General features: G+C 32.0%; 1 protein-coding gene across 1 annotated transcript in view; it reads right to left on the bottom strand.

Moving 5' to 3' along the window:
* Positions 1–27,109, bottom strand: part of SEMA3A (semaphorin 3A) — a 381,041-nt gene that overhangs the window by 303,535 nt on the left and 50,397 nt on the right. Inside the window, exon 2 of the mRNA XM_037736534.1 lies at positions 15,847–15,932. The gene's annotated coding sequence lies outside the window, so the exon portion shown is untranslated. The remainder of the gene's footprint in view (positions 1–15,846; positions 15,933–27,109) is intronic.

Below are 27,109 nucleotides of genomic sequence, written 5' to 3'. Positions count from 1 at the left end.
CCTCTTGAAAAGATTTTACATGAGCAGACTGAGAAATAATTTAGAGCAGAAAGCCCTTTTGTTTGGCCCTATGATCTTAAAATATTATTTGTCTAATCATTGTATTGTATTTCTTTTACTTTGTAAAGGTCAGGTACCTGAATGAGAGCTAACACTGCTGATAAGATTGCTGATTAACTGTAAACCCATGTTGATGTTATACAAAAACTGGACTTTAAAGTGTTTAGAATATATACTGCATTTTGTTCCCACTGGTACCAAGGAATCAGTCATAAATTATTCTCAAAAAATTCCTTTCTCTGTGTTGTATTACCTTGGAATGTTGTTTGTAGCATCTCGTTACTTATATTTAATAAACTGTAAGATAAAAATTTTAGATAATACTAAATGTTGTTTGTAGCATCTCATTACTTATATTTAATAAATTATAAAATAAAAATTTTAGATAATATAATTTTAGATAAATAAATTTTTAGGTAATATATTTCTTTGCATAAACCATAAAACAGAATTTATTATTTGCATTATACAAATTTGCATTTCAAATTATTTATCTGTCCTTAATATATTTTACTCATTACTCTAAAATATAATATTTGCACATAGCCAGTACAGAAATCTTGGGAGAATAACACTAAGGATTCTCAGTCTTGAGTCTTACATTCAATTTTTATTTTAAATTCATTTTACTAAATTCCTTTTCCTGCTCCATTGCCATCTAATTTGCATGACATATCAGAAAAAAAGTTTTAAAAATTATGTAATGCTATCTCTTCCATTAAGAAAAAAAGAAACTCCATTTCGTAAAACATTGAACATTTCCATTTGGAAATTTGTGTTACCATGCTCTTTCAAGTTATAAGGGCAGGTATTTTACCCCATACATTTTTCAAAATTAGAAAGGGCCATCCAGAAATATTACAGAAGATGATTTCTTCCCGATAAGTTGTTTAGTCTTTATTTATTACTAGGCTAACATTATTGACATCTGACACTAGCCATTCCTCAGTTCAAAAGTGAAAAACTGCTTAGAAAGCAAAGTGTCTCCTCCATTTTAATTCCCTAAAGAGTGTATTCCTTTGGGCAAAACAGTCATGTGGAGCACCTGTGGTGCAAGTGCTAAAGAAATATCAAGCAAAACCCAGCCACAGCTGTGCTGTAATCATTGAAGTGTGCCCAGTGCATAATGGCACATTAGGTAGGCATTGATCTCTGCCAGTTTATGAGGTCTCTTACAGAATTAGGCAGACTTTTTCACTGAAACCCATGGAGCAGAAATTGCTACTTCTAAGCTAATCCATTTTCAAATTACCAACCAATTGTGACTGATGACCTCACTACAAATCCGCTTATCTACCTCTAGCCACTCAACAAGCAAGGAAGAATAAATCATTATTTCCCTGTTTTCAATTTTTTACAAAAGAAAACTCTTCTTGCCATTCTTAGTCACCTTCAATGCCACTGCAGCTGTGAAGATAAGCATGATAAATATTAAATGCTGCCTAATTGTCAGTGCTTATTTGTAAGGAAAATGAGAAGGTAGAATATTTACTTAGTGTGATACATGGTTTAATTAAGATTTAGTTAAAAAATTTCTGATAAGCATTATAACTAATTTCATGTATTTATTAAAAATAATTTATTCAGAATTGAGTGATATTGAATGCTTGACTAAAAAAAAAAATTACCACCATTTCTTTGTGTGAACTCTGGGTCTAGTTTAATCACCTGAGTAGATAAAGCTCAAAACATGTAAGAGAAGAGCTTTTATTCTGAAAATAGAAGCAATGCTCAATAGGTTAGTTAATTAAAGACAACACTGTGTAAAAATCTGTAGGAGATAGAAAATGCACAAATTAGAGTTGGCCAAAACCTATTCCGAATCTCGCCTCAACAAACTTTACCATAACAGAAGGTAACATTAGTGACTTTACGGTCCACAAAACTTGATAGTTTCAAGAATGTGTAAAGAAAGAATGTAAGGAAGTGATGCTGACTTGCATTTCTATTAGAATTATATTCTATTTTAAATTTCAAAGGCCTTGGGACACATTTTAAATCGATATTTTGGCATATATTTTACAGGTGATTTAAGTTGTGAAAAACAATTGCCCTGTTCTGTGAACGTTTTTCATGTTGACCATGTAGATGAGGCCTAAATGGTAAATATATTAATGTATGTATAAGAAATTCATTTACATGTTTATTGCATTAAATTATATAGAAGTAGAAATTTAAAAACAGTTCTAGCAAAATTGTAGAATTTCTGTTTATAAATTCACTGGACAAAGCACTAGCTATAAAATCTTAGTCTTTGCCGGGTGATGGATGAGGAAGAAAAATAATTATTTCTATGTCCATACTTAAAGCACATTTAAAAAAATGTTTCTAACTTGAACATAATCAAAATTCAAAAATCTGGACCAACCATTGCTGTGACGCCTCAGCCTAGCTGTTTTATCCATACCCTACGCAATGGACTGACATAATTATCTATTCAGAGCCAGTTAGCAACACTTCGCTTTTTTGAAAGAATAGCTTCTCAGTGGAATTGGAATTGCTTTCTCATATTTGCCTTTTGATTGATGTAACTATGTCAGAGTTTCTTTCCAAACATTAACCAATAATTTTTTTTTTTATATTGTAGACTAGGGCAAGTCATTTTTAAAGCAAGACAATATTATCTACTCCAACCTACCTACTAATACGCATGAGGAAAGGTACCAAATTAACTTACAGATGCAAAAATATAACAATTATATATTTTGGTAAAAACATAAATTTTTTAAATAACATTAAATTTTTAATTATCTATGGAGTAGATGGGAAGAATTCACAGTTCCATAAATTAGAAACATTAGTAATACAAAAATATTTCAAGTCCATTCCTCTCATTATTTTACAGCATTTCTTTATGTTTTTGTTATAATTAATATTTTCAAGCAAAATCATCATGGTTATACCTAAATTAGTCAATATACAAGAATCTGTATAAGTGGAAAAATTAACAACAATCCATATAGTAACTTCATTTTTTCTGCTGCAGGTTTCCAACTTAACAACAGGCTTTTCCATAACCTTCCTCACATAGGTGAAAATATGTATAACTGTATATCATACACAATGAGTTTTATGTTATTTGTTTAAAAAAAAGTATTACAGTGTCATAATAAAAACATTGTTTAGTAAAAATGGCCTTTTCGAAAAACATGTCAAAAGAAAGCCTCCAGTCAAATGTACGGATATGACCAATATTTTTAATCAAGTTAAAATATTCATTAATTTGGATCAAAACCACAATACTTAACTTTTCCCTAATGATGAACATTTTGAATGTTCTTGGAGGGTTTTTACTTATCTCCTTGTTTATTTATCTTGCTAGTTAGTTATTATTTTATTAAGATTATACATGTTTATTTTAGATGTTCCTTTTCATGAATTAATGGCAATTTTGGATTTTTACAAGCCATAAGTCTGCCCACTTCCTGACACCCTAGGAAACACTGACTGGCTTCCCCACTTTTAATTTTCACTGACCTGAAGGAAGGAAAACAATATCTCATTACTACTGCAGTTGGCAGTTTCCTACTAGTAAGCTTTGGAATTTTTCACGTTTGCTGCATATTTTAGCCTGGTTTGCAATAATCCCTTATTTATATGATTTGGCCAGTTTTATATTAGGTTATTTGTCCATATTTAGCACGATAATAAAATAAATTAAGTTCCTATATTCTTCTCATGAGACTTACAGGAAGGCCAAGCGAAGATAGAGAAGTGGGCACTCTGCCATATTAGCACTTAACTTAATTTCACTGAAAATTTTACTATATTGCTTTCATGATGGCAATTTTTTTGATTGTCGGGCATTTATTTTTACTCCTCTTTTGCTCCAATAATTTATAATCATACCTGTAATACTGTAAATATTCAGAAAATAAAGGTTGAACAGTTAAAATTGTGAGACTACATCTTCAAACTGTCAGATACTTCAATCAAGCTGCCAGTGAAGGAATCACATCTCCTACATATGTGTCCCCCCCCAACAGAACACTGTTCAGAAAATACTTCTGAATGAATTGTAATTGGTTGCTTATTCTTGAAATCCTTTTCCTAACCTTCCCACTCTCTCCCTGAAGGTAACAATAGGTCAGCTTCAAGTTTAAATCTGTGAGTGGAGACCGCTGCAGGCCCTTCTCTCCTGCTGCTCTCTATAGAAACTTTATATAGTAAAAAGTTTTTAATGCTAATTTTTCTTAGTTTCCTTACTTTTAGTATTACGTTCATTCCATTCAAACTTGGCAATTGAAGACTGTGTGGAATTTCAACTAACACATCTCAGATGTGCATGATCTCAGCCTGTGGGATATAAAAGGATTTGATTTAGAAGGCACCTCTGTCCAACTTTGTAGTCCAGACTAGCAATTGGTCTAGAATATTTCTGTAAGACAATGGTCTCTTGGTTCAAAATAGACATTAATCAAAATGCTGACAGTATCATTTTGTTGTTAAATGAGTGACATTAGGTTCATTATTTTTTTTTTATATCCTTGCATTAAGTCAACCAAGCTGTAAAGGTAAAGATTTCCATCATTCACAGAATGTGAATGTTGCAATTTATCTTTTGCTTGGGGCAAAATTTTTCAAAAGAATACATTTTTAAATTTGGAAAATATCTGAAATGAAATCCACATGTTTGCAGTCAGGAAACTATCTTTGTAGGTCTCAAAATTAGGTTTCCATAACTAGGCATTCTATTGACTGTGTGATTGGAGACAAATCATCTTGCCTTTCTTTTCTCAATTCCTTTTTCCTTATGCTTAAATAAATTATGCAGCAAAATCAATAAAAACTATTCTAAGTCTAATTTTGCTTTCTTTGGTAAAACAAACCAACTAATAAGTTAAGAAATTTCTCAGTATGCCTCTGATATTCAAGCCGAAGTTTAAACAATAATTTTTTTTCAACTACATTTTGTATCTCTTCTTGGTTGCACTCTCAGTTATATTTTCATTATGATTCTGAAAACAAATAAACCAGTATATTGAGGGTAATGATTGTAAAAGCTTTTGCTAACACATTATAATGTCTGGATTTGATGACTCAAGGTATATCTATACATGCACAAGTCAAAGCCACTTTTATAATAGACTACTCATATTGTGTTAGAAGCAGCAAGAAATCATGAAAATAATTCAGCAAAACATATCATGTTTAGACTTAAGCTTACCTAATCAAACAAGTTACTAATTGAGCAACTACAAGAGAATAAAATAGTACATAGAAAGAGAATTAAAATTCCCTATTTAAGAGAAAATATAATTTATAGAAGATCTGTCTTAAGAAACAAGTTATAAGTGTGATGAATACTGTAAAATATGAAGGGTTTTGTTTTTTGTGGTGGTGCTACTTAGCTAAGATATGAAGGTTTGTATAGAGTTAGCTAATTAGAGGATGAGATTAAAATTAGGCTTTTTTTTTTTTTTTTTGAGACGGAGTTTCACTCTGGTTACCCAGGCTAGAGTGCAATGGCGCAATCTCGGCTCACCGCAACCTCCGCCTCCTGGGTTCAGGCAATTCTTCTGCCTCAGCCTCCTGAGGAGCTGGGATTACATAAAATTAGGCATTTTTACAAATCAATCATTTGATGTGGTTCTATCAAAATGGCCACTTCAACATGTGTACCCTCTTTGTAATCATAAACTTGAGCAACATACTCATCCACTAGTTTACAAATTACATGAGATTCATGGTAAGAGATGGAAGGATGTTTGTTTTACATATTATCCAGTAATACAAATTTCTCATTCCATCAGGTCTCATTGCCTTCTTGGATGAATCTGTAGCAGAGTGGCAAGCCTATATAGCAAGTCAGAGTAGCATTGCTCAGGGGCTTCTTTACTACTTAAAAAAGAAATCTGGGATATTCTTTAAATTTATTATAAAACTGCAATTGATTATTTCTAATGGTATAGACAACTAGATTTTAGATACTCTGAAACATTTTTATGATTATATATGCTTTTGTTTTACTCATCTTTGTACCTCCATACTCTTTATTATAGCTTTTAAATCAATATCCAAGGGAAATTACGTATTGTGAGTAGCAAATTCTATAAGATATTAGAGGAACAATCTTTTTAAATGTCATCATTATTTTATAAAAAAATATTTTTACTGCAAAATTCCAACCAAGATGTCACACATTGACAAAATGATAATATATTTAAAGGTTGAAAAACTTACGCCAATTTTGTCATAGTATTCAGTAAGATGGCTTTCTAAAAACAGTTTGATACTCTTTTTTAGATTTTTTTTTTTTTTGAGATGGAGTTTCACTCTTGTTGCCCAGTCTGGAATACAATGGTGCCATCTCAACTCACTGCAACCTCCGCCTCCCTGGTTTAAGTGATTCTCCTGCCTCAGCCTTTTGAGTAGCTGGGATTCCAGGCATGCACCACCATGCCCGGCTCATTTTGTATTTTTAGTAATGACAGGGTTTCACCATGTTGATCAGGCTGGTCTCGATCTCTTGACCTCGTGATCCACCCGCCTCGGCCTCCCAAAGTGCTGGGATTACAGGCTTGAGCCACCGCGCCCGGCTGACCTTAATTTTTTTGACTTCATAATTTTAGAACCCAAACAGAATTGTCCTTAACAAAGAAAGCTCAAGGGAACTTGCAAACATATATTTAGAATAAAATTAGATAAAATTCCTTAAAACTTTGAGGGTCTACTTTTCAACTTTTGTAGTATAGATGAAAATAAATTGTTCCATAATTCCAATCAAAATAACTAATCTACATAGATCTATGTACAATGATCTACAGGTCTCACTATTGTTAATAGCCCGCTGCTCTATAATTATTTCTTCATCTTTGTTATTATAAGTTCTGGCTGTTGGTTACATTTCCACTAAGGAAAAGGGAGTGGGACAGTTTTCATAGCAACTGTCTCAGACCTCAGGCAAATTCCCAATGACTGTGGGTAGCACTCCTAGACATAAATTGTTGCGAAGTCCACTTGTGGCTCAACAGGGATATAGTTTTGATGAAACCCAGATGAGCTGCAACTGTATTTCAGTCTATACTCCCACTTCAGCTCTAGTCAATTATCTATGGTAATAGGAGAACAGAAATAACATGACTAATGAAATCTGCAGATAATCCCAAATCATCATTTTAGCCAATAATTCCCAATCTCTCCTGTATTAAACCTCTTACTAAAACTTAGCATGTAGTAAAATGGACAGATGTGAACCTTTGTCTTTTCCTGTGGTAAAGACGCCAGTAAGTTATAAAATGATCCTAAAAATATGGCTACAAAGGAGGAAGAACTGATTAATCACTGGTATTGTAGATATTTATTTTTGAGAGCCTCAGAAAAGTATTTCTTCTGCCTATCAAACCTATGGAAACACATTGCGATCATTCATAATAATACTTGAGTTAAATAAACCTATGTAAAATCATGTAATTATTTATTAAAACATAATATGAATTCTAATTAAACCAGACAGACTAATCACAAAAGTCAATCTCCCCTCCCTTTCTTAACCCCAGGAAAGGCATAGCAGAGAATTAAAAGAAACAAATATATTCATCCATTAAGACCAGGGGAATGATAAAAGTGACCACAGCAATATAAGATTTCAAGGAATTGGGGGAATGATGAATTCACATAAAGTTTATTGACGTAGCAAATGGGAGTTAAAGACCTCTCAGGATAAGCAAGCCCATTCACTCTAAGGAAACTGGGAGATAATCAGCACTAATGGCATACTCTACCAGAAAAAGAGATGAAGAGGCAACATTTTCCCACACCTTGTTCCAAAAATGTCAACAATCAGCAGATGTTTTTCCTTTGCCAACTAGTGAAGAAACTAAAAGCACTGGAGAACTTTCTACATATTATCTGTGATGGCTAATATTGAGTGTCAACTTGATTGGATTAAAGAATGAAAAGTATTGTTCCTGAGTGTGTCTGTGAGGGTGTTGTCAAAGGAGACTAACATTTGAGTCAGTGGACTGGGAGAGGCAGACTCACCCTCAACCTGGGTGGGCACCATCCAATAAGCTGCCAGTACAGCTAGAATAAAGAGGCAGGAGACAATGGAAGAGCAGAATTGCCGATTCTTCCGACCTTCTAATCCATCTAATGGGCTAGATGGTTCCTGCCCTGGAACATCAGACTCCAAGTTCTTCAGCTTTTGGACTCTTGGACTTACACCAATGGCTTGCCAGGGGCTCTTGAGCCTTTGGCATAGACTGAAGACTGCACTGCTGGCTTCCCTACTTCTCAGGTTTTGGAACTCGAAGTGATCTACCACTGGCTTCCTTGCTCCCTAACTTGCAGAACTTGCAGACAGCCTATTGTGGGACTTTACCTTGTGATCCTGTGAGTCAATTCTTTTAAATAAACTTCTTTTCATTCATATATATATATATATATATATATATAAAGAGAACAGAAATAACATGAATAATGAAATCTGCAGATAATCCCAAAGCATCATTTTAGCCAATAATTCCCAGTCTCTCCTATATTAAACCTCTTACATATATATATATATATATATATATATATATATATATATATATATAAGTATCTATATATCCTAATAGTTCTGTCCCTTTAAAGAACCCTGATTAATCATTTGGTAGTCCAGAGTAAAAAGACTGATATATTTATTGGTCAATATAAGCAGTAGTCTGATAATTTATAAAACACCCTCTAACCTCTTCCACACCCAGTATAAGCCCCACCCAACACAGTACTTTCAAAAATGGCTTGATTTCTCACTTATAAATACTAGTGGACAGCTTAGAATTACCTGACCATGAGGAAAGCTGACAATATAAATAATGAACAAAATCCTCCAAAATCTCCAATATAAAGAGCTTAGAGGAAATAATGAGGAACATGAAAAACATGTCAAGTCACAATTATAACTGATATTCTCTACCAGTAAGAAAATACATTTAACCTATTAAAAACAATCAAGCAAGCAAACTAATAAGACTATAAGAAACTTAGAGCTGGGTGCCGTGCCTCATGTCTATAATCCCAGCACTTTGGGAGGCCGAGGTGGGTGGATCACCTGAGGTCAGGAGTTTGAGACCAGCCTGGCCAACATGGTGAAACCCCATTTCTACTAAAAATAAAAAAAAAATTAGCCAGGTGTGGTAGTGGGTGCCTGTAATCCCAGCTACCCAGCAGGCTGAGGCAGGAGAATTGCTTGAACCGGGGAGGTAGAGGTTGCAATGAGCCGATATCACGCCATTGCACTCCAGCCTGAGTGACAAGAGAGACTCTGTTAGACACACACACACACACACACAAAACGTAGAAATGAAATAAGAACTTCAGTAGAAGAGTTGGAAGATGAAGCAAAGAAAAATTTGCATAAAGGAGAACATAAAATAGAAAAAATATAAATAAAATTAGTGGATCAATTAAGGAAGTCCAACATCATTTTTAGGATTAAGAATAGAAGAATTGATATGCATATATTTCATATATATATATTTTATACATATATACACATTTTGATATAAATAGAAAATTTCCCATAACTGAAGGGAATGACTTTTCAGGTAGAAAAGGTTTACTTAATGCTTAGTATAAGGAAAACAAAATAAAGCAAATACCAAAAGGCATAACATAATTAGACTTGAAAATATCAGTGATAAAAATAGGATCCTAAAAGCTTTTCATTTTGGTACGGGATACATGTTACATAAAAACAGAAATCAGAATATATTAAATGTTCAACAGCAGTACTACAGTTATGGCTTAAAATGAAGACACAAATAATACGCATGAGAATGCTGGAATTACTATATGAATGTCAGCTAAAATCATAGAATGGTAGAAAATATTCACACCACACACACACACACACACACACACACACACACACACATATATAGATCAGAGGATTTGTCTTCAGATTGCATAGTGTTCCTATAATTCAATAATAAAGCCAAAAAGCCAATGAAAAAGATGAGCAAAAGTTTTGAATAGGCACTTAAAGAAGATATACAGATGGTAAATACATAAATTAAAATATGCTCAATATCATTCAGTTATCAGGCATACAAATTAAAGACGCATTTAGATACCATTACATACACATTAAAATGGCTAAAATGTAAAAAGACTCATAACATGAAGTTTTGCTAGGACGTAGAGCAGGGGTCAGCATATTTTTTGTTTAAAGGGCTGAATAGTAAATATTTGAGGCTCTGAAGGCTATAAGGTCTCTTTCACAATTACTCAATTCTGCCTTTGTAGTATGAAAGCAGCTCCTTCATAAACAAGTGTGCCTGTGTTCCCATATACTTCTATTTACAAATAAACCAGAATTTGGCTTAAGAACTAGTTTGCAGAGCCCTGATGCAGAGCAACAAGAACTCTCATATGCTGCTCAGGGAAATGTCAAATGGTGCAACCGTTTTGGAACACTGTCATTTCTTTAAAGTTAAACATATACCTACCAAATAACCCTGATTTTCCAATCCACATGTTTTCCCAAATGAAATGAAAACACATATTCCTACAAAACTTGTATACAAATACTCATAGAAAAGCAATTCACAAAGGACAAAAGATGGAAACAACTATATATCAAGTGAATGAATAACCAAATGTAGTATATCCATATATTATATTTATTCAATGGACTACCACTCAGCAATAAAAAAGAAATCAACTAATGATACACATAAGTCATAGATAAATCTCTAAATTATTTTGCTAAGTGAAAAAGTATACACTTACCTCTATATACTTATTTATAAGAAATACAAATTAATGCATAGCATCAAAAAAGGAAAGAGTTATGAAGAATTTTTCCAGGGTGATAAAAATATTATATATCTTGCTTGTGGTAAGGGTTTAAAGGATATGCACTTCATTAAAATCATGACTCCTGAGCCCTTTAAAATAGATGAAGTTTGCTTCATCTAAATTATTTCTCAATAATGTTAGTAAAAAAAAAATAAATATAGAGAGGCCTCTGCCAAAACATTTTTACATATCCCAAGGAGTTTTACGCATAGTGTTTTGTCTTTCATACATATATCAACAAATATTTAGCCAGCCATAAAATCTCCTTCCCCAAACAGAGTGGTTCTCTGAAGTGGTATATTATATGCGTATTTTTTAAATTACCCAATCATTTTTTGCTCCATTAATTTTACTCATTGATAGACATTTCTTGGTAGAATAGGGGTCACACATTTATTTTGTTCACAAAAACATAAATAGCTGCTTATGACAATGATAATAATGGAAATAATAAAAAAACTATCAAAAGATTCTCAAAATAAATGAAAAGGCAAGTTCAGTAAAAGGAATATCTTGAATGCCAGATCTTACTTCATAAGGGAAACAAATCTAGAATTAGAGTTAGGGTTTGGGGGTTCTTGGTTTCTGTAATTTGTATTCATCTTGGCCCCAATTTCTTAAACACTGAGCTGATTTTTCTAGGTTCCTTCTGGCTCAGAAATTTTGTAGACCTAAAAGCATTTAGTGCAGATTATCAAAGAGAAAGAAAAATAGAAGGACGGTTTGAGGAAAGAAGAAATAATTAGCCAGCAAAATAAATAAACGGTTCTATCTGAATTTGAAGTTCGACTTGTGCAAACAAGCAATGAAGATTTTCAAAGAGGTAGGTGACATTCCACACCTACTCACAACCATTCCAATCCCCACCCTCACTGGGTGCAGAGGAGGTTAGGCATGTATGCTAGATTCTCTCAGGGGCAGAGCCAAATCTCTAAGCACTCTTTATGACCCTGTGGGCACTAACATTAGAGTCAAGGCCATGAAGTAGGAGTTTGCTACTTGACTGGGTCACCAAAGTTGCTCATTACTATAACCAAATGTGAACTCAGCTGCAGCATAATTTTGTTAGTATTGCTAAGCCATCTCTTCCTTTAAAAAATGTATAGGAATTTTTAAATTAGGAAAATATGTTCTAGTTCCTTCAATCATCTTGTAAGTGGTTAAAAAACAGACTGCGATATAAATATGTATAAGCTAAGACAACTTATTTGAAAATCAAAACTAAGTAACAATTAGTCACAGCTAAAATAACAGGTGAACATATTGACTACTCTTCACTTAAAAAAAAATTAATGTTTTAGTTTGTTAAATACAGATGGTACCTCACCTGACACTGGTTCAATTTAAAAATTTTTCAACTTCACAATGATGCCTGAGCGATACACATTCAATAGAAACTGTACTTGGAATACCCATACAACTATTCTGTTCTTCACTTTCAGTACACTATTCAATAAATTACACGAGATAGTCAACATTTTATTATAAAATAGCTTTGTGTTAGATAATTTTGTGTGACTTTAGACTAATATAAGTGCCTGAGCACATTTAACGTAGTTTAGGCTGAGCTACCATTTTTGGTAGGTTAGTTGTATTAAATGCGTTTTCAACTTACTATATTTTCAATTATGCATGGGTTTATCAGAACATAACCTCATTGTAAGTTTGGAAGCATCTGTACTAATATTCCTTAGATAATTTTTATGTTTTTAATGGTTTTGTTTTAACTCAATTTACCGGCAACATTTCTATACCAAAAGGTTCTTATTCTTTCTCTCACTCACTCACTGAAGTAATATTGTCTGTCCCTTTAAACCGGTGGGTGGAGGCAGGAATAAGGAAGAAAAAAATAGGGGTTCATAAAGCTTTCAAAAGAAGCTACTCATGGATGAAGGTGTTTAAAAACCATAAACATGGGCAAAAATGCTTTAATGTACAAAATAGATATAATTCTGAAAAACACGTGAAGTAAACATTCAATTATATAATATATTAAAGCAGAAAGCTCCAAAGTGTAGTGAGAGAAGGCACAGAATAAGAAGTCATGTTCTAGTTTCTAATCCTGGCTCTGCTTCATTAGTCTCATCCAAGTCACTTCCTCTCTCTGTACCTGTTTCCTCATCCAAAATATAAGGGTAATTTTCTATCTGCTCCAAATTATGAAGATCAATCAATAATGCAAATTGTGAAAAGTGTTATAATAAATAATTACTTGCCAAATAAAGAATGCTTGTCAATAAAAGAAGAAACATTTTTCACTTCAAATAGCTTACAATCATGAAAGGAAAAATAAGACTTATACCTCAACCATTAAAAATGTAGAATGCTTTTACAAATAAGATGAATGTAGTTTCAAAACTAATCACAGAAAAGAAAAACTATTTCAAATTTCAATTGATAAAATATTTTAACATATGTAGATATGTTTAAGCAAATAAAATTAATTATTGCTGACACTAATATATCAATGAGAAAATGAAATAAGGTAGAGTAATTTCCTCAAAGTCAAACAGTGATACAGCTTGGAATTCCAGTACTATCTGGGTCTGTAGAGCAATTTTAGATGAGGCCATCTCCCCACAAACCAGATCAAACTTATTCAATGATCATATAAAAATGAAGGCATCTAAACTTGAACAAAATAGAAATTATATACTACTGTTGATCTTAACATTCTGGTTTTTATCTATTTCCCTGTTATCCACATATTTTCAATTTTACTTTTCACTAATGTGAAATTTTATTTACTTTCTACTTTTTAAATAAATGCTTGAAATCTTTATTATAAGATTGCTAGTAAGGCATTTGTATATATTTAATCTAGAATTTGTTTAGAATCAAACATATATGAAGCCATGTTGAGGGAATAGTCAACAATGGCAGAACTATTCTCAGATTTGGGAGATGAAATAAATGTATCATAGATCCTGACACGTAGGCATTGCTTAAGCAAATAAGTTATTTACTGATAGAATTACACAATAAAAATATATTGTCTATGCTTTAAATATTTATATAAGCTATTTCAAAACTCATTTGATATGTTAACCATTCTTTTTCAGGTTACTTCCATTAAAAAAAAAAAAAAGCAAAAAGGAATAGATAAACTGAAGGTCTGATAGCCCCCAATTTGAGATGGCCAGATATTTTCCAAAGAATTGATATTTATGTATCTCAGCTTGTATGTGTTACCCAAAACTTAGAATTATAAATTAAGTCCCACAAATACTTCTAACTGACACAATATCTGGAAGTAAAATTTCATCAGATTTTAGTCATATTTGCTAAATATTTTATAAATATTCATTTGTTGACTTCTATCCACTATCCTGTTTCAATTCAATATGTGTATTACTATTTGCATTGAGTGATTTAAGACTCATTCATATGAGCTCTTGATGTTTTTATAAATTAATTTTTAAGAACTGGCTTGATTCCAAATAAACATTAAAATAGAGTGGTGGCAATGACAGTGGCACCAGGTCTGTGTATAAGTTTGGCCTTTATAAATTTGAAGCAGATTTTAATTAGTACCCTGAAAATTCACCTGGTGAATCTTGCCTCCTTTACTAGTGAACTTGGAAGTAATTGTAACTAGAGGAGCAGAAGCTTATTATTTGCCGAAAAAGGAAGCAAATGTTTAGTCTTTGTGTGTATGATCCACTCATGAAAAACAACCACCAGGAAATTATTATTGTAGAAGGCTGAAAATTATTCTAGGCAAATAGTGAATACACACACACACACACACACACACACATATATACATATGTGTATATGTGTATGTATAAATGTATATGTGCGTATTAGAGAAGTGGTACTACAAGTCATTTTTTGAAGTTTTTAGTGCTCTATCAATTCTAAAGACATGACGTGTATTTCCCATAAAAGAATCAAACATCCTTACCAACACAATTTCGACATACATCTTAAATCAGTAAATTTTTGCCTTATGTGATAAATGTTTCTGTGTATATAAATGATGTTTCCACATAGCATTATATGTTTTCATAATTTTTAAATTTTTATTGGTATGAATATGAATAACTTAGAGAAAAATATATTTGTTCACATTAAATGGGAATAATCATCCAGTTAAATCAAAAGAGAACCAACAAAATTGTGAAGTCTTCAGATTTACTATAGTAAAAACCAAAACAAAATTGACAAATTAATTTTATTCTACTCATAGGTCCATAAGAAAAAAAAGAAACATACTTAAATTGAGGGTTATTTTTTCTTAACAGTCCCAAACACTATAGATCTTCAAGAATATGTTTCCATTTCTTTGTTTATTGTAGCCATTCCTTTTAATAGCAACACATGTAACCATGGTGGAATGGTAAGCTTAACCTTGCCAAATTTTCTTTCTACTTCATACAATGAAATGAATCCTGAGAAACATTTATGGTTGAAAAGTGTTAAAATAAGTAATACAGTATGTACACATTCAGATTTCCTGACTGTATTTTGCCTTACAGGTGGTATTTCAATCTCACATGTGAGGTCAAAATTAAGATGGCATGACACTTTATAAACAGATTTCTCTACCCTGAGCGTGACACTCAGCCTTTGAGCGGATTCTGGATGACAGTAACCATATAGAGGGAAGAAATATAAAAGGGGCAGGTTAGCTAAAGAATTTTTGTGGATAGCAATATGCTCAAATTTCAGCTATCTCTGTTCTGTGGCTCCTGGGGAACATCACAAACCCAGTGAAATTCCCAAGTATGAAGAATTTATTTTTAAAACCAAATGGTAGCAATCCACCTCTTGACATTTTGAATTGCAATTCTTACAAACTGATTTATGTTTTAAATGTTGGAGCCCTCTCATTTACCCAAATAATTCTACAGAAGACTATATAAACAAAAAAAGAAAATACTCTTTATTTTTAAAAATTATCTTACCAATTATATGCCACAGAAGTACAGTAGTATCTCTAAATTTTTATTAAACTTATTAATAGGCAAATATGTATAAGTCTAATTATCTTACCTTCTTCCAGGAAAAATTCTTAATTCCTGAAGTACAATGTATTCAGTCCAACTTGTTAGTGTAAGTCCTTGGACACTTTAAATATCCTATAAAAATAAATGAGTTTATTCTTAAAATTCAATATAAAACAAATAATTAGCAATCAGTTAGTATATGCTCCACTTAAATAAAAGTCAGTTTAAATTTCTTCAAACAACCTCTATATGTTGTGTGGGATAATGTAATGTATGAAGGTAAAGGAATTATGGAAGGCAAGTAATGAATTTGACAAACATTTTACTCGGGCTCATCCAAACAAAGGATAATTTGCAATTACTAATCGGATTTGAGGTACTTTGAAATAATTCATTATTTAGGCTCTGACTCTACTAAAGAATAACTGATTTATCTGAGAATTAGGTGAAACACAAACATATTCTATTGATTTGCCCATAATACTATGATGTCATTAACATTTTTCACTGCTGCTGATGAAAGGCTCACACTGACAACCCAGCTAAGCAGTAATTTCATGGTACTGTTAGCAAATAACCAGATTTTACTTAGCTTCTCCTTTTTTTCTGAATAAAAGAAATGTACCAAATATTTAAAGTAAATAGAAATTTTAAATAAATGAATTTTTCAAACATGAAATTTAAAAAGTGCTTTGGAAAATTTCATTAAACTAAAATAGGTGCTATGTAACATTAATTGTATACATTTCATATTTGAATAAATAATATAAACAACTTAGAAAACAAAATAAAGACAATTCAAAGCTGAGCCAATGTATTAATATTTTGCCTTTGGAAAAAAATGTATAATTGTTCAGAACAAAAAAGTATGCAACAGAGATTCATTAGCTAATTTATTAACCTTAGTAAACATTTTAATCTTATTAAAGTAAAACACTAATAAAATGACATAGGTTCTAAAGAAGTATTTTTTTCCAGTCCTTTTTTAACCATACTATTTCATGAAATATAGAATATTTGTATATTACCATATATTTTAAAAATAGAATATATTATCCTACATGTATTTTTCAGCAGACATTTACTGGATCCCTTGCTGTGTGATAGGATTAGATAAAATTTAGTGAGTTGATTTAAGCAAAGAATTTATGCTAGGTGTATAGGCAAGTTATCAGAAAATGGTACCCGAAATGTATATACGGGCATTTAAAATTGAAACGTCAATACCATACCAAACAGCCCTTGGAAACATGCATCATGAGATGGTAAAATTATTTGAAGGTAGTGATTAAAAGGAAAACAAGTTCTTTGTGGGAGAGAAGTCAATCAACTGAGGAACTAGGATTTTTGAAGACTCATCAGGGTGGATATTGGAATTGCCATCATATATGACAAGAATGGAGTTGAAGAGAGTAACAGTAAGCTACAGCTAAAATCTCAACAGAAGAGGGGGAGTCAGAGGTTGGTGGAAGATTTCTCTAAGGAGTGGTAGCAGAGAATATCTACTGATGTCTGGACAACATGGCTAGATTTTAGGGAGGAGAAACTATATTGCTCAGGAAGCAACACTGAGGAGCAAAGAACATCATCCCAATCCCAATCTCTCCCAATCTCAGTGATTTAAGTGGAGTGTGAGAGAAATATCCTTTTTTTTTTTTTTCCCCTGAGATGGAGTTTTGCCCTTGTCACCCAGGATGAAGTGCAATGGTGCGGACTTGGCTAACTGCAACCTCCTCCTCCTGGGTTCAAGCGATTCTCCTGCCTCAGGGACCCAAGTAGTTGGGATTACAGGAGCCCGCCACCATGCCTGGTTAACTTTTGTATTTTTAGTACAGACAGAGTTTCACCATGTTGGCCAGGCTGGTCTTGCACTCCTAACTTTGGCCTTCCAAAGCCTGGGATTACAGGCATAAACCACCTCGCCAGGCCAAAATATCCACCTTTTAAAAGCTGGTGTGTGATGCAGAGTCATCAGGCTTCATTTGGGATGATAAGGGGGAAATTTACAAAAGTGAAAGATAAAAGGACTCTGTTGGTGAGTTCCAGAGAGGACACTGAAAGGGAAAATTAGAAGATGAGAAGTGAACATGATGAGTTAAGTCCTATTTTTTCCTAAGCAGACAATAGAGATGGCTATGAAGGTCAGTTGGGGCAGAGAGATGGTTGTAAGGTCATGTCAGGAGTGTTCCGATTGCTTAGGTGTCCATTTAACTCTTGATGACGGACCTCTTTGACCCAGCAAAGGGTGTGTAAATTCCTCTCGACTTCTACTGATGGACCCTTCTAGGCTGGCAATGGGTCAGCCTTTCTATCTTGACCCTAACTAGTAGTGGACTGTAGAAGAACATACACCACGTGTGGGCTTCTTTCTATATACACAGTGTTATGAAATGATAGGTCAGAAGGTAGCCCAGTATTCATTTGCTTATGATGGTTAGGGCAGTCCTCTCTGAATTGGTAACATTTTTTCTGAGACCTGAAGAAGACCATGCTGATATTTTGATCAAGTGTTTCCTAAACTGAAGAGGCAATAAATAAAAAGGCTCTTAGGCAAGATCATGCATTAACTATTCCACAAACAGCAATAAAGTCAGCAAGCAATGAGTGAGAGAAGGGTGATGAGAGAAATATGAAGATGTAAAGTAAGATGTGGTTATAACTATAAACCAAATTTAAATGATAAGAAGGTAAACTACAAACATTGGAAAGATCTATAATACAATTCCTATTTAAAAACAGTGCATTGATCAAATCAAAATATTGTAGAAAACATACATAAGTTATGTAAAATATAATTAAAATAGCCCAAAACACAATAGAGGTTTTAACTATTTTTGGTATCTCTATTTCACATTGAGTGAATGCAGTCATCATATTGGTTGAAAATATCACTCTAAAACACAGAATACTGTTGAATCCGTAGGATAATGATAATTAGAATATACTTGTCTGACAAGAAAAAAACATTTCTCTAATAATGTAGAGAATCTTCTGGTACAAATGAGTTTTTCACCTAACTCTGGGGAAATTATATGAGCCAAGCAGGTACCTGTAGATACAAAGTAAGTGATCCAACCTGATAGTTTTTTATTTTTTTATTCACACCATATAATTTTTCTTTAAAAAAAAAATCTGTCAAAAGAGGTTCCATTAGTGTCAGGTAAAGATTCCTAACAAGCATACTTTTAACTTGTTCTAAAATGATAGTAACAAGTAAAACTTAAATGGGAAACTCCTATTACAAATAGATAATAATTCTTTATCTTATCTATTTCTTTTCTTTGATCCTGTTATTCTCCTGGAAATTCTAAAGGAGTTGTGACTTTGACAAATCTGATGTCTGCTAGTTCTTACAGGGCTGTACTAAGAAGAAATAAAACATTATACTCTCCACTGTACTTGTTTTCATTAAGCAGTGATTTACTAGCAGTTAGAATTGCAACACATACTAGTCATTTTCTTTAAAAATAATATAACAAAATTATTGGAAAGAGCTGTATTGCTAAAAAAATTCATTCCAAATTTAAGATATTTCCCTCCTCTTCTCTCCCTCCAGCCTCTCCTTCTGCTTGTCTCTCATAAGAAGGTGGGAAGATGAGGTAATTTGGGCAACAGATATGAATAAATTAAAAGGTAATCAATTAAGGTTTAATTTCATTTTACATGCAGATTTCCAAGTGATATTTATTAGTATTAGTAGATATATATATTTCTAATGACTTGAATTTGTTATACTGAATATTGAATATATATACTAAAATTACACAAATTTAAGTAATTTCAAACAATCTTATCTTTAAACATACAATTTCAACATTTTATTAATACACGGAAAATACTAAACATACTATATCAACCAGTTTTAGGTGCCAAATTAAACTAGACATACAATTAAAATATAACTTTCTGGCTGGCTGGGACTTGTTTTTTATTTGCTTCCATATCTACAGTGAATAGAACAGTGTCCTTCAGGAAGTTGTATTAAAAATATCTAATGAATATACATTGTATATAAATATCTTTATTAGAATAAATGTATGTATTTCAGTAAATGAAGAAATGTGCTCCCATCTCCTTTCCTTTATTTTACAGAGGGAGTCACACAAATTAGTTAGTACATTGTAATATAATGTGATAAGTAAAATGATGGCCATACATGCTGAATGCTTAGCAAATGTAGAAGAATCTAAATAAGACTACAAGGTTGTTCATGCTCTGAAGTCTATGAAGAGAAGGTCAAAGGTGAGTGGTAAAGATTTATAGTACACACTTCTGGGGTTAATGTTATACATTAGGCACCATAGAACATTGCTCAGGGAAGGCAAGTACAGTTTTCCATACCCAGAAAAATATTTAAATTGTGAAAAATATGTTGGTTTTTAGAATATGAAAAAGATATGTAAATTAAAAACTAAGAAACATTTAATTGTCTATCAACTAACCTCTGAAACTTATCAGTTGCTAAATTGAAACCTTTCATAGTTAAGATTTTCACCTTTTGCAAGTATCTCCCAATAACCATAATAATTATTTTTTAAGATTACATATAATTGTAATGAAGTGAAAACACACATTTATAAAGTCCTTTCCAATTTTCTCAAATATGAAAACCCATAATGCTTAATATTGGGCAAAGGTAAATTTTCACATTTAAAATTTTATGAGGTGACGCCACCAAAACAAATAAATGACACCTAGGACATCAGAACACCTACAACACCTCTGTATCATCTTCCAAAAGGTCTGAGATTATAATCTACTATTTTTCCTAATATCTTGCGAATATGTTGCCAGCCACCCCAAGTGAATCTCAACATCATCTTGTCTTATACTGCCTCTGACACAAGCTGAAAATAAATGTAATTGATCATGAATGTATATGGCATCTTTTAAGTCAGCAACTTCTAAATCTAAATTGTTGTTGATGGTCTCTAGAGCAGAAACATGAAAATCAAAATTTCATCATTTTTATTTTTCAGTGAGATCATAAAGAATATACAAATAGAAAATTAACATACATGCCCTTCTTTAAGATTCTTTAGGAAAATTGCTGCCTTGAATAAACTTTCTAGTGTCTTTTTCAGCAGACTTTAAATCAGCCTGGACAAATTTCTTGGGACAGTTTTGGTTCATGAAAAGGTCATGAAGAAATCCCCAGTGGTAACAGATCATTCCTAAAGACTTGTTAAAAAATTACACTATAACAATATTTCCCTTAGAAAATAAACAGAAATTCTAAAAACTGTTATACAACTAAAATAACCTGGAGCTTAAATGCTTGAGTTTATTCATATATGAAGATCTCATAAACTTTCACACATATGCATTTTATAATATTTACACATTATTTACATGTATATACACCTTATGAAACATACAATATTAAATACATAATGCATATCCAAGCACATATGCATATGTACAAACTTGTGTGCTTATACACACATGCTGTGTACACACACACTCTTTGGAGAATCCTTAGCTGATTTGTGTATGCTTTTCTATCATTTTAATTAGGTAACCTTTGATCCTAAATCACACAAGTGCCCAAGTGTTCTGTACCACCAACATTTCTGGAATACCTATTTCTTTCAGAAGATATTTTGATGTTCATATATACATATATATTCTTTTATTGTGAATATATGATGCCTGATAAGACTTTAAATTTTTCTATTATTTCTTAGCTAAAGTTATGAACTTTGGTACAAACATTATGTTGGAACCTTCCTAATGTTTGCACCATCTCCTATTCTAAAATTATTTGCAATAGAGTTTTATTATTTTTCTCTTTGAATTATTATGTTTAAAATATTTCTCTTTAATCAGACTATCCACTTTAATTATATTATGTATTGGTATTTATCATTACTTTTTGAGAATATCAGCTTGATGTATTTTAATTACTTATTTTTTCTAAAGTTCTATTGTCATTTTAATCTACAGATTCCAATTTTGAATGTAAAACAGCTAAAATCATAGGAAGAATAAAATTATGCTTCTATAAGCCCTCTCGCCTAAGCTATTTGTTTTGTAATTCTGTAGAAAAAAATATTGACTCATAGTTCTCTGGGAATAAATCAAGTTAATTACTTAGTTTCCTCCTCTGTGGTGGTAATCATTCTTTAAATTATCTGATAAAGGTTTTCATTCTTTAAATTATCTGATAAGAAACTGTTTTTTTTTTTTCCTTCTTCTTCAGTTGGATGGCAACATTTACAGTTTTACACTTAAGGTAATAGATAAAACTGTGGTTGTTGAATGAGTTTATTATAGCAAGGTCTTGAAATGTTGCCCAAATGTGGTTTATGATGAGTGAAAGAGATTATCCTTTTACTAGTATAATAGTCAACATTTTTACCCTTCCTTTGTGTGTCTGATAGCTTCTCAGGTTCATTCTAAAATTGGTCAATGTCCTAGACATTTTGATAGTCTTGATGTCTATAAGATCCTCTCAGAATCCAGTAAGTGAGTCTATTCAGCTTTGTAATTAAAGAGGTAAAATTTTAATTAAGGCAGAGATTGTCATAATCAATGATTTAGTTCTTTAGTAATATCAGAGAGATATAAACATTATAAACACGCATCCCTGCAATAGGATTAGACTTTCCACACCACTTATTTTATACTTAGTCATATGACTTATGTAGGATAATAGGACATGACTACAAGTAACCTGTGCCACATCTAAGCAGAAGCTTTAAGTGCCAGCTCATTGTTCTGCTTTGCTCTTTTCGTTTTGCCATATGACTAGTATGTCTCAGATCATACTAGTCTTCATTTTAGATGGTTCTTCATTTTAGAATGATGTGTAGAGCCAAAGCTGTCCATGAGAGACATATAGGATGTGCAATATATAAACTTTCTTATAAGCTATATAGATGTTGAGATCATTTGTTACCATGGTACAACTTATTTTATATTCACTGAAATATGCAACAGAAAGTGCACAGATGCAAAAGGTGTATACAAGACAGCATATCAGAGACAATAGTAACTTTTGCTCAGTGAAGCAATGCTTGCTTTAGAGAGGATTGACTTTATGCTGTGTCTGCCTCATTATAGCAAGAATGTTGGGAAATTGGCAGCTAAGACTCGATTAGAGAGTCATTTTTGTTAAGTAAAAGCTGGTTTTTCCTAAATATAAAAGGGAGGAAAACAATGCAAAACTAATGAGGAAAGTAATTTGATTTGTTTTACTCTCATAATAAATCCAACATAGTACTATAAAATCATGAAGAATAAATAACACATTAACTGAAAATATCATCTGGAAAAGCTTTTAGTTTGCTATGAATAATTTTCTACTCACTGTTCTAGTTGGCAGAATGAGAACAGCAAGTCAATCATTTCCAAAAGGGTAATTAACTTTACCAAAAATCAAACTCCAAAACATTAAACATTGTATCAAGTTGAAATTTAAAGATTATAAATGTAATCAGTAAATTTGTCAGCTCATTAACAGGTAGAATATGGAATAGCAGAAAATTAGGCTGGAGAGGACATGAAATATTCTCCTCCAGATATTTTTAACTTTTGAAAATCTTAGTTTCATTAATGACACTACAACTGGAGGCACAAACTCAATGAAGGAAAGACCTCAATATATAAAATTCTACACATTTTCTCTGTCTCCTTGGATGACTGGCACAATAACAATACACAGGATTTTTAGCTCTATTTTTAAAATAGCAGGTATGACTATTAAGTCCTTATAATGATAGGATAGAAACAAATAATAACAAGTCATCTAGATGGTCTCTGGTTAAAACGAGATTTCATGTAGTTTATCTCTTTATTAGCCAATTATGTAAGCAATCTTTGGTGACTTAAATCTTTCTCGGAATTCATCCTCTCTTTAAAAAAAAATCTAAATCTGATAAATGCAATAAACTATAATTCTTGTTCTAAATAACTAAATTTAGCAAATGTTTCAGTAGATATATGGTTAAGAAATTCTGGGGAGGGGTAGAAAAAAATTCATAAAATTTTATAAAAAGCTTATTTTAACTATATTCAAATAGATTACTGTGACACCTATATTTTATATTAGGATATTATGCTATTTGATTTGGACTACAAAGTCACACAACAATCTGATTATTAATCTAAATATATGCATTGGATAAAATTGTAGGAATTACTCTGTCACTTTTTATAATTTTAGGTATTTTTGTATTACTAATTTTTTTATTTTAAAATTTTGTCTTTCTTCTTCTAATTTCATTTTCCTTCCTCTTTTGTTATTTACAAAAAGAATGGGAGCAGTAGTGTACATTTGTAGTCTCAGCTACTCAGGAAGTTGAGGCAGGAGGATTTATGGTGCCCAGGAGTTCACTAAGAGGTCAGCCTCCACAATAGAGGAATACTCCACCTCAAAAATAAATAAATAAATAAATAAATACATAAATGCTCCCTGTTTCCAAATTAACTTATTTTATCACCGAATTTTTTTCATTTTGAGAGAAGTTAACTGTGATAAAATTGCTCAAATTAGAAAGATCACTGCTTAATTTATCATGTACAATTTTTAACTTGCAGCATAAGTATTATAACCAAATTAAATCCAAAGTAAGCATCAATATAGAGTTTCTTGGAAAAAATTAATTAATATTTTCAAGTAATAATAATTTACAATCCTTAAAGTGAATAAAGACTTATTTTACAATGCACAGAACAAATGTACACAAAGTAAAAATTCACTTACAAACATACAAAAACTTTAGTTTGGGGATCATACATAACATATTACCACCCTATGAAGTCAGCCATTAACAAGACAAAAGAGTTGCTCTAAGTCTCTGTATTAAAATTAGGCTTGGAAGCATTGATGGGGGGGGGGGGAGAGAGAGAGAGAGAGAAAGAGAAAGAGATTTACCATTTAGGAGCTCCTGTGAATCTTCTCTCCCATTACTTGATTTTTGTATAAAGTGGATTTTTTAATCTTCCATAATCACATAATATCACTTTACTTTAAAGCTATAATCCAGAATTTTTTCCAAAGCTGTTAGTGGTCAAAGAAAATAAAGAACTAAGAGAGGTGTGGGGTGCCCACAATCAGGCCGATTAAACTGCAGGATCTGTGGTCTGTCAAAAACCTTTTTGCTGCCTCACATTTTCTAAAAATGGAAAAGGTGAAGCTTTCACAAGTAGCCAGCTCCAAGTAAACCAGTATGCCCAGCACAAAGCTCATTATAACAGCAACATTTTTTTTTCACACGTAAGGAAATTCTACTATTAGCTGGTACCCATCATCATAATAGGGCACTTCTCTGTATTAATGTGAGATTCAGCTTATGGACCTTAAAAACTCTTTCTATCCCTCAGGCTACATTTGTCCCAAAGAAGCATAGTCACAATGTAGCCTTGAGGGATTTTACACAAAACTTATAGTAGTATACAGATTCTTTCCTTGGAAAGAAAAAATATAAAACGAAACTGGGTCACTAATTGTGATTGTTAGTACAGTAAAACTAAGAACACTCCATTATTTTTCTTATTCATTTTATTTTCTGTTATACTCTCTGATTTTATAGAGATAGAAGTGCTCTGTGTAGAGAATTAAATATGGACTATATGGTAGTCACACATGATGCTATGTATCAGTGACAGCATACTCTATCAAAATTCATTTATTTCTATCCCTCACTCTATCTAGGTGTTGCAAGTAACAGTCTAAGGCTTTTTATATGTGTGTGGGATAGAGCTTTATCATAAGATTGTTTCACTTTTTTTAAGTTTTAACTTATATTTTTACAAAATCTCTCTTTACCTAAATATCACTATATCTCAGCTTAAAATATTAAAAACAAATATAACATGATTTTATTGATATTATTCTTCATTTTTCCAGGCATCTGCCTTTTCTATTCTAAAATTTACGGTATATTTCACATTCACTATACTTGACTATTCCTTGTCTCAAAATATTTCATCAGTTATTGTAGTTGCAGAGTTGCCAATAAATTATTTAACTGAAATAACTGTTCTCTGGTGGGCAGCATTTCTTAGGACAAACTCCATGAAAATGCAACTATTTTAGGAAGTCTTGAAAATGCAAAACTGCATTAAAAATATCTAATTTCTAGGTAAGCTTTGAAAAAATATTGTTTAAGGTATATTTGTTTCTTAAAATTCAATTTATCTAGAGACAATTGGTGTATTGTTATACCATAAAAATAGAATGAATAATAAAATAAGCAAAATAAACAAGCAAAAAAAGAGAGTTGTCCATACAATGTTTTAGGTCATCTCTAGGCCTCCATTTTTTTCAACCATTAAAATGAATAAATAACAAATTATTAGACATTTAGTAAATATTGTTCTTTTTAAACATTAATTTAAAAGAAAAATATGCACCTAAAAAATAAAAATATACATTTTTATATTTAGTACCATGATTGCTTTAGCTATTAAATGGCAAAACCAAATTGATAATCGCCAACTGTTAATAATGATAATTTGTGATGACAATTTTGAAACACAGTTTAAATAAGGAACCCATTTAAGATTCTGTGTTTACAACCTGTGTGAATAAATGATTTTATTCTCAATGAGATTTATAGAATAGAGCTGATGGATCAGTGGGCATAAAAAGCCTTTCCAGTACCCTTATTTTACTCCATATTTTTTAACAGCCACACTTTCTTGTAACTTGGGTGATAATACGCAATTCCATTATACCCAGATACCATCTAACCAATTTGACTAAAATCTAACAGCTTGAAAATCAACATTATACATTTAGGTATGGTCTTAGGAATGCATTGCTTAAATATATTTACATAAATAGCTATCACAAATGATATAAACTCACCAGATAATGCGAATAAACAAGGCTAATGAAACAGGAACTTTAAGTTCATGGGATTTACTGTCTCCTAATATGTTGCCTAGATGTTGATTAGTGGAGCAATTCATCATTCATCAGTCTCTAAGGCAAGAGGTAAGAGTAACTGCAGCTACTATTACTGGATGTTTAATATAATTCAAGGACTGTTCAAAGCACCTAATACCTATTGGTTATTTTAATAACTGCTACATTTCAGTGAGTTTGTTACTTTTAACTCACTGCACAGGTAAGAAAAGAGAGGGACAGAAAGCTCAATGGATTTGGATAACCAGTGACAATATAGAAAATCATTTAACCTGATTGAAAAGATTCACATCTTAATCAGGAGGCTCTGTGGCCTTTGCATTAATGTTGTGACAGGAACATTTAGAGGGAAAAAGAAAGCTGGAAGAGTAAAAAGACCAGAGTGCTCAGCTCAGTGATGCTATGCTCTGAGAAGGGTCAATTATTGTAAAAA

Source organism: Cebus imitator, unplaced genomic scaffold (genome assembly GCF_001604975.1).
Source record: "Cebus imitator isolate Cc_AM_T3 unplaced genomic scaffold, Cebus_imitator-1.0 Scaffold26, whole genome shotgun sequence".
NCBI classification, from domain to species: Eukaryota; Metazoa; Chordata; class Mammalia; order Primates; family Cebidae; genus Cebus; species Cebus imitator.
The sequence above is the reverse complement of the archived record's forward strand: the minus strand, read 5'-3'. Positions and strand labels throughout refer to the sequence as shown.